Genomic DNA, 18351 nt, shown 5'->3' with positions numbered 1-18351 from the left:
TCTTTTTTTTCTCAGCATATGCAAATGTTTATAGAAACCCTTATTAGGGTACGTTTTCTAAAAATGAAACAGAAAAAAAGTCTCACATTTCTGGGGTCATTGATTCGCATGATTGTAAATGATAAATGGGCTGATAGTTATATAGGGTTTTTTTACTCTGAGCACTCAATGCACTTTTGTTTCTAAACTTGTCTAAAGCTCACACGTTTACACTCACAGGATGTTCAGGATGTTGCCCAAGGATTCTTCGATTTGCTCCAATCTGTCCTGACCTTCCAATTGGTGAACGCCGCGCTCTACCTCTGATGGCTATAGTGGTCGATAGTGGTTTGTATATAATGCACACACATGTCTACCTGCTATGTGTTATTCACACCTGTCCAGCATCCAGTAACTTTGAGTTGCAGCATAGTCTTCTGTAGCCCATCTGTCTGGTTTGGGAGGTCTCACTGTAGGGGTCCATCTGCTCTCTTCGTGAGTCGTATCTTACTGTACTCTCAAAGAATAAGGTAAGATGGAACAGTTAAGGTTTTTCTCTGAAGTTGTGAAGGCAGGTGTCCTCCAGAGTTTTTGTTTTTTTGAAGCCTTGAAAATGTCACATGTCTCATAAATGTCTAAATACAGTTTACATACTTATCCCTACTTCACATACATACACACTGTTTATTCCTCGCCTACTGTGCCGAATCTCCTGATCTCTAGTCTCATCAGCATAACACTTACAGAACAAATGTTTAAACATACTCGTTTAAAAGGGGTCTGTATGCTGTTGATGATAAGTAGGAAAAATGCAAGTCTGTCACATGCCACTAGATTGTTAAACATTCCTCTACCATTATTCACCTTTAAAAAGAGACCATGTGGTGCAAGGGGGCTGAAGTATGGATGGCTGAACGTATTATGGTGGGGTTGCCAGTTTCCATAGATCAGACTGGTTTGAGAACGTACAGGCAGCTAGCCCCAGTAGGGAATCCTCCAGTGGTCCATTGAGGCTCTGTGAGGCTGAGGGCCTGCTGGCTCAGCCTTTTGTCTGGTTTTCTCTATGTCCTCCAGAAAGTCACGAGCCCGGTGCCTCCTTACCACCATATGGACCACCTCAATGGGCTGTCGACAAAGTCTTTAGCAATAGATGTTGAATCAATGGGAAACAATGCTCTGGACAATGGCTTTATTACCACTGGTAAGATCTTCTAAAAGCGCAAAAAGAGAGGTTTTCTGCTTCATTTTATCCAAACTAATAAAAGATCCACTCAAATAAAATTGCACAATTTCACTATTTTCTTCTAAGCATAATCCTCATGTTTGTTCCATCTCTTCTTCACTGTGTAAAGAGCTTCCTCCCTTCGTCTGCTAATTAATTCTCTCTGTTTTCTTGCTTCAAATCGTAAACAATCAGTGTCGATATTTATCATTTATATCGTCATCCAAAATAGTTTGAGAACCGCACAAAATTCTAAGTGCGTCACAGTGCTGTCATGAACAAAACTACTTACATTTTTCTTTTTCGCAACAAACAAAACATGATTCTGCAGTACAAAAAAGAAATAAATGTAACTGTCGCCAAGACACCAGACATGACTTTCCTATTATTAAGTAACAATAGAATGGGTTTTGCATTGCTGAGATAGAGTAGATGTGTTTTTTTTCCCTCTAGAATAACAAAAGAAAAGCTCAATTGACATTAAATGGATGAAGTAAATGTCAGTTGTGCTAGTTTTTATAGTTTCAGCTGTGAATTTATGCCAGAAAAGGGCACATGAGCCACAGCTGGTGTGGAGCAACTTGGTGGTGGATCCATAGTTTGACACCTGGTGGTGTCCGGCCGCGAGAACAAAAATCCGTCAGCTGCTTGTGTGATGTTCCCCAGGAGGAGCAGAGAAACAGCTCAGGGACCCATTAGCGTTCAGGGTAACGCTGCCGGTTCTGCTTTTTTGAAGTCGAGAGTGATGATATATGGTTTCATGAGGTCACGGTTTTGTAAATTGAAGAAATGTGGCTTAATTCTTTTTCTCTTTAAGCAGGTTTTTTTGATGGGTCAAAGAGATTTGTGACTCACTCTCACAAAATGCGATAAAGATAAGTCACCAAAGTTTTAGCTTTTGTCTGACCTGTTAAAGAGATCAGTGTGTATTTTGTTCCTTTTATTGTAGTTTCTCAACTCTGCGTACGTTGGAGTCATTGAACTACAAACTTGTATATAGACTCATTTGTCCAGCTAACTGTTACTGTGTTGCAACTGTACATAGACACACATTAAATACCAGGGCAGTTACACAGACCCAGATACACTTTTTCTCACAATCGAAAGCTCCTGCAGTTTACTTTGTCACCAAAACTGAAAACCACAACACAAACAATATGCCCTGTGCTTCAGCCCCAGCCACATGTTTAATTCTTGACAAAGACACTGACACATGTTCCCTTATTTAGCCCCCTTGTTTTTCCCCCTTCATTTCTTTTTATCCTCTTTGGCTCCTTCATTAGTCAGTGTATCCTCACAAAGCTGATGTTTTTGGCTCGTCCTTAAACTTGATCCATTTCTGTGATAAAAATGGCTTAGAGGACACATGGAGTCAGTTAATATTTCATTATTCATCCATTCCTGTGTGTTATACAGCACAAGTGTTGCTGACTACACTGATTCTGTCTGTCATCAAGCAGCCATAGGTCTCCGTACTCTAAGGTTTCTGAGAGATGCTGAAAGAGTTGAATAAGTGTCAGAAAGAGCAAAAAGTCAGTCTAGCCTGATCTGTAAAGTAGTCTAGCATAGGCTGAAACTGAGTGAACACAAAGGTGGCTGCTTAACTACAATAAAAAGACCAAAGCATTGATCTAAAAATATGTGTGATGCATTGTCTTAAAGTAACACAAGATGCAGTTGTACTTGTTTGAGTTTTTGCAGCTTATATTTCATTACCACAGTTGTGTATGCCAAGCTATAAGTTTACAAATCACTGCTTTTCCCTTTATTACTGTTCATTCTGCAAAAAAGTAATCATGTTTATCCTAAATATGCAACAGCGCTACAATGCTAATCCTTGAAATGTCCAGGGCTGAAAAAGCATTCAGCTCCCTAAAGTTAGCAGATTTTTCATTCTACTCTGACAGTATGATCTAAAACTATCCACTTCCCCACGGCTCCCAGAGAGATGCTTTTACATGTTTGGACTTCATATCAGAAATTCATCAGGAGCTAATGAGAAGACTGAGAAACATGATATTGGCTGAACAAAGAAAACACAATTTTGTCTACCTGCCAAGCAAACCTGCACATCGTCCAGGCTGAAAATAATTACCTGTGGAACAACCTGCAGCCTCCAGTCTCCCGTGCATGATTTTAATTTGGTAAGTGCACTGGACATATCACATTTCCTGCACTACAATTATCGAGGAATCGTAGCATAGTTTTAAAGAAAGTACTTTCCCCCCTTTCCTTTCGCCACTTCTTCTTGGACAACCCCCCAAGGTACTTCTATTGTCAGTCCTCTGCTGAGCTGTAACACTGCAGCTGCTGTCTCTTTACTGCTTTTGCATGCACAGGTCACTATATAAAACACTTAAGCAGCATTTAAAGGGAGAGTTAAGGCTACAGCTGTCAGTCAAAACGACAGAGCAGCTTAACATAACTGTCACTTTTATGTGTTCTCTGTGTAACTTAGGAGGCTATAATAGTGAGCAGCCATGGAGCTCTGTGTTCTCGGGCTCGGGGCTGTAGCTGCAATCAAAAACCTATTAATCAGACTGAGGAAATGGAACCAGCAGAGAAGCGAAGACAGAGTATCTTGTCCTATTTCACATGGACAAATACGAGATATTGTTACATGTTATTCATCCTGCTTGGCGGCTTTGAAGTAATCCACCAGCCGGGAAATGGAAGGTGATTTTTCATGAAGGCATAAATGAACATGAAGGGGATTAGGTGTCCGCTTGCATGTGCATGGACATATAATCACATGGGTATAAATAAAAAGGCACAAAACGACACACGAATGTATGTAACAATATTAAAAATAGATTGTGTGCAATGTTAGGATGTAGACAGAGCCGTGGAGTTCTAAACGTTCCTGGATAATTGTGATTATGTGTGCGACGTGTTTGACATGCTGGTTGTTTGGCCTGAAGGTATTTGCCTCTGCTACTCTGGTATTCTTAATAGGCCGTGTGCCTCCTGTGGGCTCACTAACAGCAGCGTGCATACGTCACAAATGTTCTCTGAGTAGGTGGCAGATGAATACCGGATGCAAATGATAAGAATGGTAGAAAAGGTAACCGAGAAGCACGGTCAACAACAGGTAACAAGAGAGAGGAGCAGAGGAGGGGAACAGATGATGCAGAGGAAAGACAAAGTAACAAGAGGTGCAGGAGAAAAATGAGCAGCCAGCTGAAGCCCCGTTTTCCAGAGCTGGCTTTTATTAGTGAATGTTACCACGCTCTGTTCCTCATTAACTCACCACAGCGTGGAGGTGCAGCAGAGGAAGAGTGGACTCTTTCCTGCAGGTTAGGCAATGCAGACTGAGTCTAAATCCATCCTCGGGACATCTCTCCACAAAACTAAGGTTACCATAACTCAAAAACAGCTTCTGATCTGATTGGTATTTCCTCACTGGGATTCACACCCGTTACTTGTGTAAAATATGAAATGTGCTATCTTAATCAGTGAGGCAAAGCTAAAGGAATGACAAGTCCAGAAATCTTTATTTTTAGCTGCCTCTTGTCATCGGTGAGTGCTTTAGAGAAATTGTGCCATATAATTTTTAGGAATTTCAACCTTTTCAGCAACTATAGATGCACACGTTAATGCTGTACTTTATCTGTTATCATTTCTCTTTACAGCTAAACTCTTGGCCATGGCTGTCTGCGAGTGCTTTTGGTATAATACAATGCTTAGACAAAATTATACAATTGAACTGCATTTGTTAGGTCTGCATTTTACAGTACAGTTCTGATGTAATGTTTTGAAAATTACGTTCTAAGAAAGTCTAACGAGCTTCTAATGATGGAAAATCAGCATCCTGGCTGCTTTCCTGGGCTACTATTAGGCTAATATTACCCCACTGGGATTGAATTGTGACAGGTCTTAACCTGTATGGGAGTACAAGCATGAAGGAAGTATCGCCTACACACTCCACAGCACTCTGAACAAAACCCACTCTGCAGAGGGTATGCACAATATTTTCTTATGTGCTTTGACTTTAGTTTTCTATCTAATAAGCAACAAATGTCTAAGAAAATGAAAAATATGCAGGATTCTTGTTATCTGAGCTCAGTGTTTTACCAAATTACTTTGGATTTAGGGCTAAATCCAAAGTAATTTGGTAAAATACTGGTTAAGTGTGGTTATTTGGGCTATAAAGAAATTATACATGGCTTTGAATTAGACCATTATTAAGGTGCAAGGTGTCTAATTAGGGTATTGTGGTTGTTTACAGTCTAATAAATAATGTTATTTCTTGATGCAAATTATGGCTTTTTATGTTTTATTAGTGCACCATATAGTAAATACAAATTTCTGTATGTTTAAACAGGAATTTTAATGGGAACAGCAAATATCCCAGCTTATGTTTCTCTCTCTTATACCTGCTATGCAATTGTCGTGAGAATCCCTACTGTGAAAGCTTGTAGCGCCGCAAGAAGACTACAAGTGGAAATCACAAATATTTATATTCCAAAAATCTTGTCCATAAACTACAAATTCTGCATATTTATGAAGCTACATCATTTCAATCTCAAAATCTCCCACTTTCATTTTATGAGCATGAAAAACTCCAGATGTTTTGGAACCAAATAGATTATGTCATTATTTTATTTTTTCCGCAAGATATTCCAGTAAATGAAAGCAAAATGAAAGTGATTAATTTTTGTTTATTGTAGCCCAACATGCTATTGTCATGAAGTGGAAGGAAATCCAAAATCCTGCAAGCAGAAGACATCGAAGGGATGTCTTTAATAGGATTTACACATATATACTTAGAGTATGATCATTTTTTTTATGCATTTCCTAATGGACTTTTCAGAGTAGGTCAAAAATTTAGGTCAGGATTACTCAGCATCTTTTGTGTGAAAGTGCGGTAGCATATTCAGTTTTTTCTTCTTAATAATAAAAAATCATCACTATGATTTATCTAATGTAAGTGTTTTATCAGATAACATATGTCATATCTTCTAAAAAACAACAACAACAACAACCATAAAAACACAATTGCATAAGGAGGGCTGTCTTACAAAGCTGCAAAAGCATCACATACATGTAATCTGATTATGGGGTCTTTTAAGTAGGCACATCAGCTGTTACAAGTGCTCTTTTCGGGTTTCTCAACATGTGGTCTGAGCACCTCTGCAAGCCTGACTGTTGTTTTTTGCTTTCAAAAGTCATAAAGTGCTCGCCTGTTACACACATGCATTAAAGAATCGGTGTTCAGGCAGGTGTTGCTAAACACTGCGTATAACAGAAAACTTTCATTGGGAGTTAATTTGTTTCTGCAGCAGGAACAGCAACAGGATTACACACTCTGAAGATCCCTCACCACTCCTGAATGAAAACAAAAAAAGGCTATAGGGTGTCAGTGAAATAAGATGCCAGCACCATACAAAGGAACAAATGACAGATGAAAAATATAGTCCAATTTAAGCTTGTGACTTGCCAAACCCGCAGCGGGACGTCCCAAAAAGCTCTAACGTCTCTGTTGTTCCTCTCTAGGCTATTTTTTCACGGTGAGGGAAAAAAGACCAATATTGTGTGGTTTACATGGCTTAGCAGCTTGTTCACAAATATACCTCTTCTCTTCTCCCCCTTTCCTCTCTTTTCCTCATCCATCTTCTCTAAATTGTTCTGCAGCGACAATGACTTCACACTCCTGTAAAAGCCTTTTGACTGCACAGAACCGAGCGATGGTTTTTCTCATTGCACAAATAGTCCATCTGTTAAAAGGTCCACGCATTTGAGGACTATGTGAGCGTATGAAGTGGAACCAAGAGAGGCTTTTTTAAAATTCTAATCGAATTCACAACAATTATGCGAGTCTGGAATTAGAATTAGCTTACAACTGAGATAGACTTTCGTGTTTTTCTGCCCTCTTTGTGAAGTTACTTCTATTAGCGTGTTTTCCCGGTTTTGCTGTATGACAACTGCATAAACACAGAACGGTTCAATCATGTAGCACTGCCAAAGCTATTGTTAGCTGCACAAACTGATGGAAAAAAAAGAGAACAGAGCCGTTCCCACACAGATTTTAAGTATCTATTGTAGAGTATCTGTTTATGTCACAACATCCACTCTGTTTGTTTAAAAAACAATGAGAAAAGCCTTCGACGGAAACAAAAAATGTTTTGTCATTATGAGTTTTTATTTATTTAATATAAACTGATTTATATTTGTGTGCACAGAGGTTCCCAGTGGCTTTGTTTCTGTACCCTAACAAGTCTCTGTTAACCCCAGACTCTTCAGACAAAAGCAGCTTTGTGTCTGAGCGCTGTATGTGCAGTGAAAAGGTTTTCGGGAGGTGAATGTGAAATAAGGTTCTCCCCTTTCTTCTTTTTCGACTTGGTCTTTCACTTCCTTACTTTACAAATGTATGGGTGCCATTACCAGGGAATCAAGGCCATTCAGGAGGTGCACAGCGGTCCAAAAGCAGTGATAATCCACTGTTCAGATGTTGGCTGGCCGTTGAAATGCGAGCCCACTTTGACTGAAACTGTATGTCTTTCTTTCTGTGTGCTGCTGTGGCAGCTATTCAGCAGCTGTGGCTTTCCCTCGAATCCAATTAAAGAGGACACAGAGAATAAAAATACAGAGACCAATCAGAAGAGAAAGAAACCTCTGCTTAGCCTCCATCTCACACCACTTTAGAGAGCTTGTACTCTTTGGGGTTTTTTTGGTCATAACACTCAGTAATGATCATATAAGCATGAGCCACTTTTGCCTTTATTATGTGGCAATGACAGAGAGCAACATGACTTACAAACACACTCAGGTACAAAAGCTGAGACTTGGAGCTATATGGCTCTAATTCTGGGGGTTTTCTGCAAATCTTAACTGCGCTTTAAAAGCGTGGGCCAGCAAACATGTGAAGGGTTTACTACAAGGCACCCTGCTGTGAATATACATGCATTAAAATGTCTGCTTTCCAGACCTCCCTAGCAATCACAGCAGGCCTCAACATTTAAATAATAATTAGGAATGGGAGCAGCATTTGGTTTGTTTCAATGGACAAGCCAAACTTGCATCATTAACATGTGGCAATTTAAAAAATTGCAGGTTAGAATTTAGTACCTAAATACAACCCTCTGTGCTAAACTGTCTCCTTGATGCATGACTTCCTTTCTATATTTTACTGTGATCCTTTCAACCTGCTGCTTTTCCTCTCCTCGTGCTAAATCACTCTTATCAGAGGCTGGTTAGCAGGTCTGTGTCGTGCTGTGATTTTGATAAGAGATGTCTTCTTCCCAGGCCTCCAATAGACCACCATAAAGTGAGCCTTTATTGACTACCTGCTGTCTGTTGGCCTGGCCAGACCTGGGGACCCACAGGGGGCTTCTGGTTAGTAAGAAGCTATCTTAAACCTTATAAAAATCTGATAACATGAGAGGAAATTAAGGCTAGAGGAAGAGGGGGTAGAACCGACTTTTTTTCTGTCGAATTTTAACACATATAGTAGTTGTAAAAGGATTAAACAGAGATAAAAGAAGCTTTTGAACTGTGGTGCAGGCCTGTGACTCTATATGTGACCAAATGAAATAACACAGAGCTACATGGGTGAATGGTTAATTATCTGCTGTGTTTCTTAGCAAGTAGAGACTGGTTGTTAAATGGGATCTCTGGTGTTTGCAACACTGTAATGATTGAGTGTGTTAATTAAACCTGAAATTATAATGTGAACATTTGTGTTTGGGTAATCTCCTTGTACTCATTATTGCTAAGAGTCAAATGAGAAGACCTGCTATCCGTCAACTATGATCCTGCAGCCAGCAGCAAGTTGGCTTGACTAAAGGACTGGAAGCAGCAGAAAAGAGCAGCTCTGACTCTGTCCAAAAGTAACATAGTTCACCTTTATACACCTCGGTAGCTGCCTAATTTTATGTTTGTTTAATCATCTTCTTTCTTTTTTCTTTTGGCTTCTCCATTTAGAAATGGCCAAAGCAGATCATCTGTCTCCGTCTCACCCTATCGCTTGCATCCTCCTCTGTCACACCAATCCTCTGCATGTCCTCCTTCAATGCATCCATGAATTATCCATGTGGTCTTTCTCTTTTCCTCCTGCCTGACAGCTACAGATTCAACACCCTTTGTTTAATACATACACGATCCCGTCTCTGCATATATCCAAACCGCCCCAGCCGTTCCTCTCTGATTTTGGCTCCAACCTGAGCAACCTGAGCTGTTCCTCAGCCACATCTCCTTTTTGTTAGTGTCACAATCGCCAAAGCATACATCATAGCAGGGCTCACTACCACCTTGTAAACCTTTCCTTTCATTCACTTGCTGCTATCCTTCTGCCACACATCTCCCTTGACACTCATCTCCCCCCACTCCACCCCGTCTGCACTCTTTTCTTCACCTCGCTTGTGCAATGCCCGTCGTTTTGGATGGTTGATCCCAGGTATTTACGTCAGGTATCTACTCCTTTCACCTCTCATTTACACACAGGCTTCTGCTGACTTTCACTCATGACGCCACCTCTCCAGACTCTCTTTTACCGGATCTCTTTTCACACTGCAGGTCACAATGTTGTCTGTTTAAATCAGATAAAAAATTAAAAACAAACTTAATTTTGCTGGGGGCCATGGATCAGTAAATCCCTAGTTGACTGTTTCTACTTATTACAAAAAGCTTCTGGCTGTAGCTTTATATTTCTACAGATAAATTTTCATTTGGCTCTTGATGTGGAGCTATTACTTTATATTGTAAGTATACGGGACATACAATGGAGAATGGAGTCATAGTTCCATTCATAATCTTACCATAATTACCAAATCCCTCTTTCATCAGAATAGGCATAAAAATCATTTTGATAAAGGCATGACGGCTTCTTCTGTAAGAAATTAGGAAACTTCCTTTATTCTGGTTCCATGTTTGCGGTCGAGACTCTACTTGGCAGTTTCTGCTGTTCTGAAATATTAAGTGTCCCATCCATGCATTTCATTTCTAGGTTTTAAACTCTATTTCGATTGGCATGTCTGTCGGGCGTCTGCCACAGGGCTCTAGTATGATATGTTAGTGATACTCCCTGAGGGTAAATAGTTCATATTTGCGCAGCTGGACCAGGCTGCTTAGAAAGACATAGAAGACAACTAAACAATGTTAATTTAGACCCTATTAACGTTCTACTTCAGTTCGCGTTGAGGGAGATAGTTTCGACTCCTAACAAACACAGAGGGCAGCATTTGTTTCTTATTGAGGTGATCTTTCCTCCATGAAATCAGAATCTCCACGCTGGACTCGGCCACACATTTTTTTAGGATGAAAAAAAAAACAATGCTCGAACTTCAGTTTGTTCTTTCACGCTCAAATATTTGCCCACATGTCAAGCTGTGAGTGGTTAAGCATCTGAGGCAGGACTGTTTTTGTCTGCATGTGTTATGATATTGTGGAAGAGGTAATTATTTTTCCCTTTAATTGAATCTGTCTGTGGCTTAATGGAGTGATCCTGTTGGATTAGGCTGGTTTCCTGTCCCACCTTGTTCTCTCAGTTACATGCACTCCACTCAAGTGGTTAATGCTTATACTGTAAACGAGGTTCTTTAAGACAAATGCCATCAAAATGTAGCCTTCACACAGATAAAGATTGAGGCTGGAATCAGACATATAAACCTAGCTCATTGCTTAGTGATGCTGGTTAAATGGGCTCTGCAGGAGACCAAAACTTTGGTTTCTGTACATAAGTAACTATGTTCTTCTAGTGGTAGTTTAAACCAAACACTTGTGTCACCTAGATAGATGTGTGTGTATGCGTGTGTGTGTCTGTGTGTGTCTCAGGAACAAATGCTTGCTGTGAATTTATCTGTCTGGCTTTCGTTTAGGCTGTGGTCATGGATTCCTAAGGGAAGCATCCCAAACACAGGGTCAATTTGTGGAACAAATCTTCTGTTTTTCACCTAAAACAGAATTGTTTGTTTCTCTTTGCATGTGGCCTCCGCCAAGCGTGGGCGATGATCTACATCAAGAGTTCCAACTTAAAAAGGCAAAAAAGGGTGGAAACAGTTGCTCATCACATGAATAAACTAGGACACCATTAAAAAAAAAAGGTCCCTCTATCTGATTGCCTGTTTCCCACTTATCAGTGAAAAGTTGCTTTCTAGAAACAACAGCTGCAATTTGTACTGTGACGCATATTCAAAAGAAAATAAACATTTTGTCAAACACTAATTGCAATTATTATGCTCAACATAAAATGGGAACGCTCACAGACTCATTAATAAAGTATGCCGCAGTTTATGATGTGAAGCAGTGTGCTTGGCCAATCATTTCTAATCAAGCTCGCTCTGTTTGTGTTACGATGCTGATAAACTGCTTTTTGTCCTGAAAAAAAAAAAGCCAAGAAAAATTGACTGCATAAAAAAGGCTTTGCAATCATTTCTCGCTGTGTTTTTATTCTGCATGTGACAAATCAGTTAACACGTGTTTTTATAAGACAATCCATGACCTGTGCGTTAGTAAGCGCATGTCTGGCACATGTTGGAGTGTGTGTAAGGAAAGGAGGGGCTGTCTGCAAGCATCAATGCTGTAACTGTTAAAAAATAATGTCTGCATGTATGTTACTAAAGAGAATGAGTGAAACCCGTCATTTCTTTTGCTCTGTTTGCTTTCTTTTCCTCTTGTGCTTAAGTGATTATTTAAATGTGTAATGTTTGCTTTGCCATTTTAACTGCGTCAGCTATGGTGTATTATATTTTATTCTAACTTTAAGTAAGGAAGAAAGTACACCTCTTTTATGGCAGCGTTCAGTCAAGATGCCAAAGCTCAGAAGTGCTGACGGCAAACCTTCAGTTGTAATCCCACATCATGTTTGGATCAATCATTCATCTTTTTCAGCTGCCAGAGGCCAAAGTGTTAGAGGTGAGGACCGCAAGCATATATCGTTATTCGACCTTCATCAACCAAAGCGACCGTGAAATTTGGACAAGGTGCAGCATCGAGATAACTTGGCAGCTGCAAATTTTTTCCCAAAATGTGGTATGTGATATCGAATTAAACCTTCCATTTTCATTTAGGTCAACAGAAGCATCAGAGGAAAGTTATTGTATTTTTATTATAAAAGTATCCTATAAATCTTATGTTTATGCTGAAATTAAGGAGAATAGCGTTCTAGAAAAAAAGCTTTAACTGTTTTAAATAAGTTCAATTATAAAGCTAAGAATTATTACATATAAAAGTTGCTATGAGAACATTGTTGTCATGGTCCTTCAGTCCTCTCTGGCTGTCTGCTCCAGGTTTGCTTTCTTTGTCTGTCTCCTTTAGTTTTCTCTCTCTCCTCTCTTCTCTATCTGTGCTCGTTTGTTTGTGTCTGTGTTCATAGGCAGGTGGTTCCCACCTAAGGCCGAACGCAACTGCAATAATCAACCACCTGTTCCAGATGAGCTCATTCTGACTGTGTATTTCCTCTGCATAGATCCCTGGATTTCCCTCCGTGGTGTGTGGTGAACCAAAACCCCGAGTTTGAGAGAGAGAGAGAGTTTTACCTGTAAATATAGGATGAGTGGATTCCCTCCCTTGACCCCTTGGAGCATTATTCCCTTTTTGCATTGTGTCTGCAAATATATTTATTCACTGTAAATAAACAGTGAATCTTCCAATCTCCCCATTAACCTTGACAACTGTCACGTTAGTGTATCATTATACAAATAGTAATATGTGACTAAATAACACAATCCATGAGTACTTAGCTTATTTGTCTGGTTAATTGTGGCTAACTGTCAATGTGTTTTCTGAAATGTCAACTTCAATTCTTGTACTGAGAGAAAGTTTTGCACACCTGTAACAAATGCTGAAAAAGGTCATTATGATTTAATCAGTGATCTTCTAGATGCAGCTGTAATTTGGCACGTAAGGAGGATTTAAGAGTGCATGTGTTAAAGTTGACAAATTAAAGGAAAACCACTAAGTGCCTGCCAAAGCAGTTTCAGCGTGCAACGGTGCTTATACTACATGCCTTTTGAGCTCTACTTAAGGGATGGAATACCATCAAAAACAATTCTCTTATGTTTTACAGATACTGGAATCAATTGCACTGTCTGGCACATTGGTCCAACATCACTCTTTCATACAGGCTGCCAAAGCCACATCATCTAATTTGCACATTTTCCTAAACCTTTGGGTTACCCTTGAGTGAAAGGGGTGATTGTCATGTTGGTAAAGGACATTTCTATTATGATAGAAATATTTCATCACAGAAAAGGGGGATTGTCTAAAACACTTTGATGTGCAGTAAACCTTTTTTCTGAGGGGACAAGTGTACCCAAAACATACCAGCAAAATCCCTCCCCAAAGCAAAACAAAGCCATTGGATCATTTCCCTGCTGAGCTTGTGTGTAAGTGTTGTTTAGGTTGTCAAATTTGCTAATCCTCTGTACCTGTTGGCTTTTAAGTTTTTGTTTATTGCTCTTACATTTTAAAACTCAGGGCGTCAGGCTGGCTTTGCTGAATCGCACATCATCTGCCAACCATAACCCGATGAAGAGCAGAGGAAATATTAAAAGACATCAGGTGTTCATATCATTTGGAAAACTCACTTTTGAAAACAAGGAGATTTCTTTAAGGCAGGTGAAATTCAGAGGTGGTTAAACTGTTTTGTAAGCTCTGGGTGAAAGAGTAGCTTAAATTGTATTTTCCTTTTAACGGAAACTACTCTTACTTAAAACATTTCTCTTATAAAGATGCCATTTGACAACCTCCCGCTGTACCCTTAAAGCCGTGCTTCGGTGACCATTACAATACGTTCTGGGTTTCACTAACTCTCACTAACTTCTGATGTGCAGCCGGTTATTTTGTTTTGGAAGCAGGCCTGAAAAATGACAGAAATCCTGTAGTTCAGAAAAGAGAAACAAGGGTTACCCCTGGTGGGCATCCAAGCAGAAAATAATTAATGTAATTCCATCCACCTCTAGGAATTTACACCTTCCACTCTGGGATAACCAATTACAGAAACAATTACAGTCATCACTACTGAAGTTATTACAACAGAAACATGTTTCTTCATATTTATTTACATTTAGGGCATGCCAGGGTCTTGTGTTCGGTTGCTGTGTGTGGTTAAGTATAAACACAGACATCATGCATGACTTATTGCTTTGCTGAGTTTTTTCCATTTAACAAATGAGCCCTGCCTGAAAGGGACCCCGGGGATCTCTCACCTCATGCTCACCACTTCCAGTAACCCTGGAAATGAGAGCTTTACATTTTCACACTTTGCAGGCACTCATCATGAAATCCCTCTGACCTCACACTTAACCTTTCACCACTCAAACTGATCATTTCAGCTTCTACCCTAACCTTTCACTCAGACCCCCACAAGCATCCAACATTTTACCAATATGTTTAAGACACTGGCCCTTTCTATTAAGTAATGTTGCTATAGCAACTGGCCTGAGCAAAGATGACCCCCTGATGATGTCAGGGTCGCAAGGTGGTTTCCTTGCATTTACACGCATGTCTCACCTCACAGTGAGGGTTGAAATGGAGCCTTGACCCTGCTGACGGTGCTTCTGTGTGGTCGGACCGGGTCACAGGTTCAGCTCGAAGTTGCGAAAGGTCGGACACGAATGGCGTCGGTGTCAGTGTTATACATACTGGCACTGGAGTATACAGGCACTGGAAACTCCTCTATCATCATTAAATTCTGTTTTCAACATCAATTTTAGCTTCTAAGAGGTTTTTGGTGTTTATTGATTTAAAAACGAAATATTAAGTTCGCCTTGTTTTCTGTTATTTAATTCAAAGTCCATCTGTTCTCACTCGGAGCTCGTTAGTGCATCCCGTTATGGAATCAGACTAGCTGAGTACATTCTTCCTGTGTGTCCTCACACATGAGTCTGCTGTGATTTATGTACATGACAGGTGCTTAACAAATATACACTCAGGACGAGCTGTAGCCATCATTCCCATAAAGTCAAAGTCGTAGTCATAAACCTTTGCTCCCCTTTCATTTGGACAAAGTTTTTTGTGGATGCCAGAATAAACGAGTTCTACATTTCTGTCATTGAATATGCCTATTCTCATAACACCAAAGAGAGTTACTTTTCCTAAGCAATCATTTCAGTTCATGTTTTGGGAATTAAAAGTCTGGCCAACATCCACAGCACGCAGAGAGAATTGAGTTGAACTGCACCCCATTGGCCACATTATGTTTGACTAGTTTTTTCTGATATACTGATAAAGTTAAGAAATCTTTCTCATTATGATGCTTGACTCCAGACTTGCTACCTCACAAAATGTCATGTTTCTCTAGCGTGTACGCATATGTGTAAAAGTATAAGCATGCAAACTTTGGAGCAGCTGATGCAATCTTCTTGGGCTGTCCTTGATTGGGGCCTCCTCTCATTGGTACCATTGGGCAACCAGCTGTGGTTAGCAAAACGCAGCAGCATGGAAGCACTTAAAGCTAAGGGATGGCCCTCACCCTGACCGCCCCACGTACTTATGAAATACAGCCATGTGTAAGAGTGGCAGGGTGATGACTTTTCTTTTGATATTCAGTATGAGGGCAGTAGGCATGACTAATAACACGGTGTTTATAGTGTGTAGTATATAATTATATGATAAACATCACTCTGCTCTCTTAACCTGGATCTTGAACTTAATCTTCCAATTTATTAGCTGTCTTTAGACTGAGCTCACAACTGTAAAAGCAAACCACAGGATAGCACATGGAGCACAAGTTGTCTCTTTTTACTGCCTTCAGGACAAGAACACACCATTCAGTTTCTTCCAAAGTCATTTTATCTTCTGAAATCTCAAACTTTGGCACACAGGTATCCATCCAAATCCTTGATGATAAGTCAAACAGAAGCTGAACTTTCTCTTGGTTGGATTCCAGTTGCTCTTAAATGCAGAAATATGAAACTAATGCCGGTCTGTGTCTGTTAAAGTCAGTTAGTGGTCTTGACCCACACACAGGGGACAGACAAACTTGTATAAATAGTGTACTTCAGTATGAAGTAGTCATTTGTGTGGTGCATGCTAATTGGATGGATTTGTACTCACTGTATGTGTCCATTGTATCACTGTTTGCCTAAAAGACCTTTTTTTAAATATTTAATTTTATTTTGAGTTTTGTTTTATTTTGATGTTATACCTCAGAAAGGCTACAACCTGACAGGAGCCACAAATACAGGAAACAAATAATCAAAACTAAAATTCTTAACAAAACTTGGCATGGCATTGAAGCTGGTATATATATATTTTTTTTTTTAGATATATCATACAGTATCTTTAAGAACCTTCACCCCCATCCATTCCCTTAATCCTTCACATATGTACATATAAACATATTTATCTTTAAACCTAAACGCACATATTTTGGAAGGGGAAAGGAAGTTCTTCAATAACATTCATGCCTGTTTTCCCGGGATGTCAAACTTACTTTATATCATAGACCACATACAGTCCCCTTTGATCTCAAGTGGGCCAAACAAGTGTCACTGTAAAGATGTTTAACTACACATTCAACCCCATTTAATATATATATATGAAAGCAAATATTATAAAGAAAAATCTATCTTTAAAGAAATGCTGCTATGCTGCTCTAGTAAATGAAGGAAATCTGTCAGAATGAATAAATAAATGTGTAAAATTACTAGTAATTACAAACACGGGACAGTAATTCACATTAATAATAACAGTTTACTAACAAAACAAACTCTCTTTGGAGTAATTTGGGATTGAAAAAATTGAAATTTACACCAGATAGTGACAAAACAGGATTACTTTGGTGTAGTATGAATGACAATGAGGGAGGTCAGGCAAACCTGTGAATGCCATGAAAGTAAAAAGTCTGAAGTTGGTTCCCTCCATCCCATTTTCCAGAGCTGTCTTGTAGACTTGGCTGCCTTCTCTGCCATGATGAATCAGGCAGCTGTCTGTTACACAAACAACAGTTAAAAAGCTAAGCTGTCATTGGGGCATTAATAATGCTGAAACATTAGTTCAGTTATATCTCCAACACTGGTCTGGCTACAAATGATGATGGTGTACATGTACACAGCATGATGTACATTCAGTTATACATTTGATATTCAATACAGAGGAGTCTCTGTGTAACCATTACCTGCATATTTATCTTATTTAGTGACACAAGCTTTCGTGAAGCATGACCATAGTTTACACCTCCCAACTGGACCATACAGTAAGATGATTTTCAACTTGGATTCCAAGCCGACCCTCACTGTTTTCTTTGATGTGAACACAAAAATGCAGGTTAGCTCTCATGTTGCAGTATGATATAAAGCAGGATGAAAAATACTCCCATATTCACTGTCAGACTGTAAAGTCTATTACTCTCACGAGTGTCTTTAAGGTCGCTGACTTGAGCGTCTCTTCTCCGCATTGCTTCGTTCTCCTTTGATAACCGGCTTGTGATTTTTTAGGTTTCCGTCTCCAAGGACCTCCTCGGATAATTTTTACAGCCAGTCCAGATTGCCGTGAAAGCTTTTCTTCTACTCCTGATTTGAAACAAGGAATAAATAAAGAGCAGATTTTTATGACTAAGTTTTGGATGTCAACAAAGAAACAGCAGACTATGTCATGAGATTTTTTTTCCTGTTTTCAATGAAACACTGCACCATCTCAGATTTTATCGTGGTGGAGAGGATACTATATGGCTATAATGTATGTTTTGAAGGGAGAATATTGTGGGTTTTAAAGAATCTTTTATTCATATATTTAAATCATTTTAGATCTATTGCTTTCTCTTGGATTTGCTGAAGAAGACACGTCTAGCAAAGCCAGCAGGAGATGACCGGGGCATGTGAGAGGCTGCCATCAGTTTGAAGGGACCAGCGAGCCTGTGTTTTTGCTGCAACCTTTTGGTTACAGGGCAAATACCTCATCTTTAAAGACTTTGTGCTGAAACCGCAGAATAACTGCTCGTGGGACAGAAATGCTGATTCTAAAAGCAAAAATTAAAGAAGCAATATCAGAGCTCCTCAGTACCAAAGCCAAACTCTGGATTGCTAACAGTTCTCATCTCTGGTTATTATCAGTGTGTTAATCTAATGCTGTGCATATATGTGTATGTGTGTGTACTGCATTCCAATCTCTACTACAAGATGTGTTATGACACTTACTCCCTGTAACAGCTCAAGATGATGGCTTGGTATAACATCAGACTAGACTGACGGGTGTGTGTGTGTGTGTGTGTG

At 39.6% G+C, this 18351-nt stretch overlaps 1 long non-coding RNA gene across 1 annotated transcript; it reads left to right on the top strand.

The window, feature by feature from the left end:
- Window positions 1-4061: 4061 nt before the first annotated feature.
- LOC121815773 lies at window positions 4062-12297 on the top strand. The gene is made up of 2 exons (XR_006055348.1): window positions 4062-4556; window positions 12029-12297. It is a non-coding gene; the product is annotated as an uncharacterized LOC121815773 (long non-coding RNA).
- The last annotated feature ends 6054 nt before the right edge of the window (window positions 12298-18351 follow it).

This window comes from Haplochromis burtoni, unplaced genomic scaffold (genome assembly GCF_018398535.1).
Source record: "Haplochromis burtoni strain Fernald_Lab_line unplaced genomic scaffold, NCSU_Asbu1 Contig_296, whole genome shotgun sequence".
In the NCBI taxonomy this organism is placed as follows: Eukaryota; Metazoa; Chordata; class Actinopteri; order Cichliformes; family Cichlidae; genus Haplochromis; species Haplochromis burtoni.
Note: the sequence above shows the minus strand (reverse complement) of the source record. Positions and strands in the feature narration are given on the sequence as shown.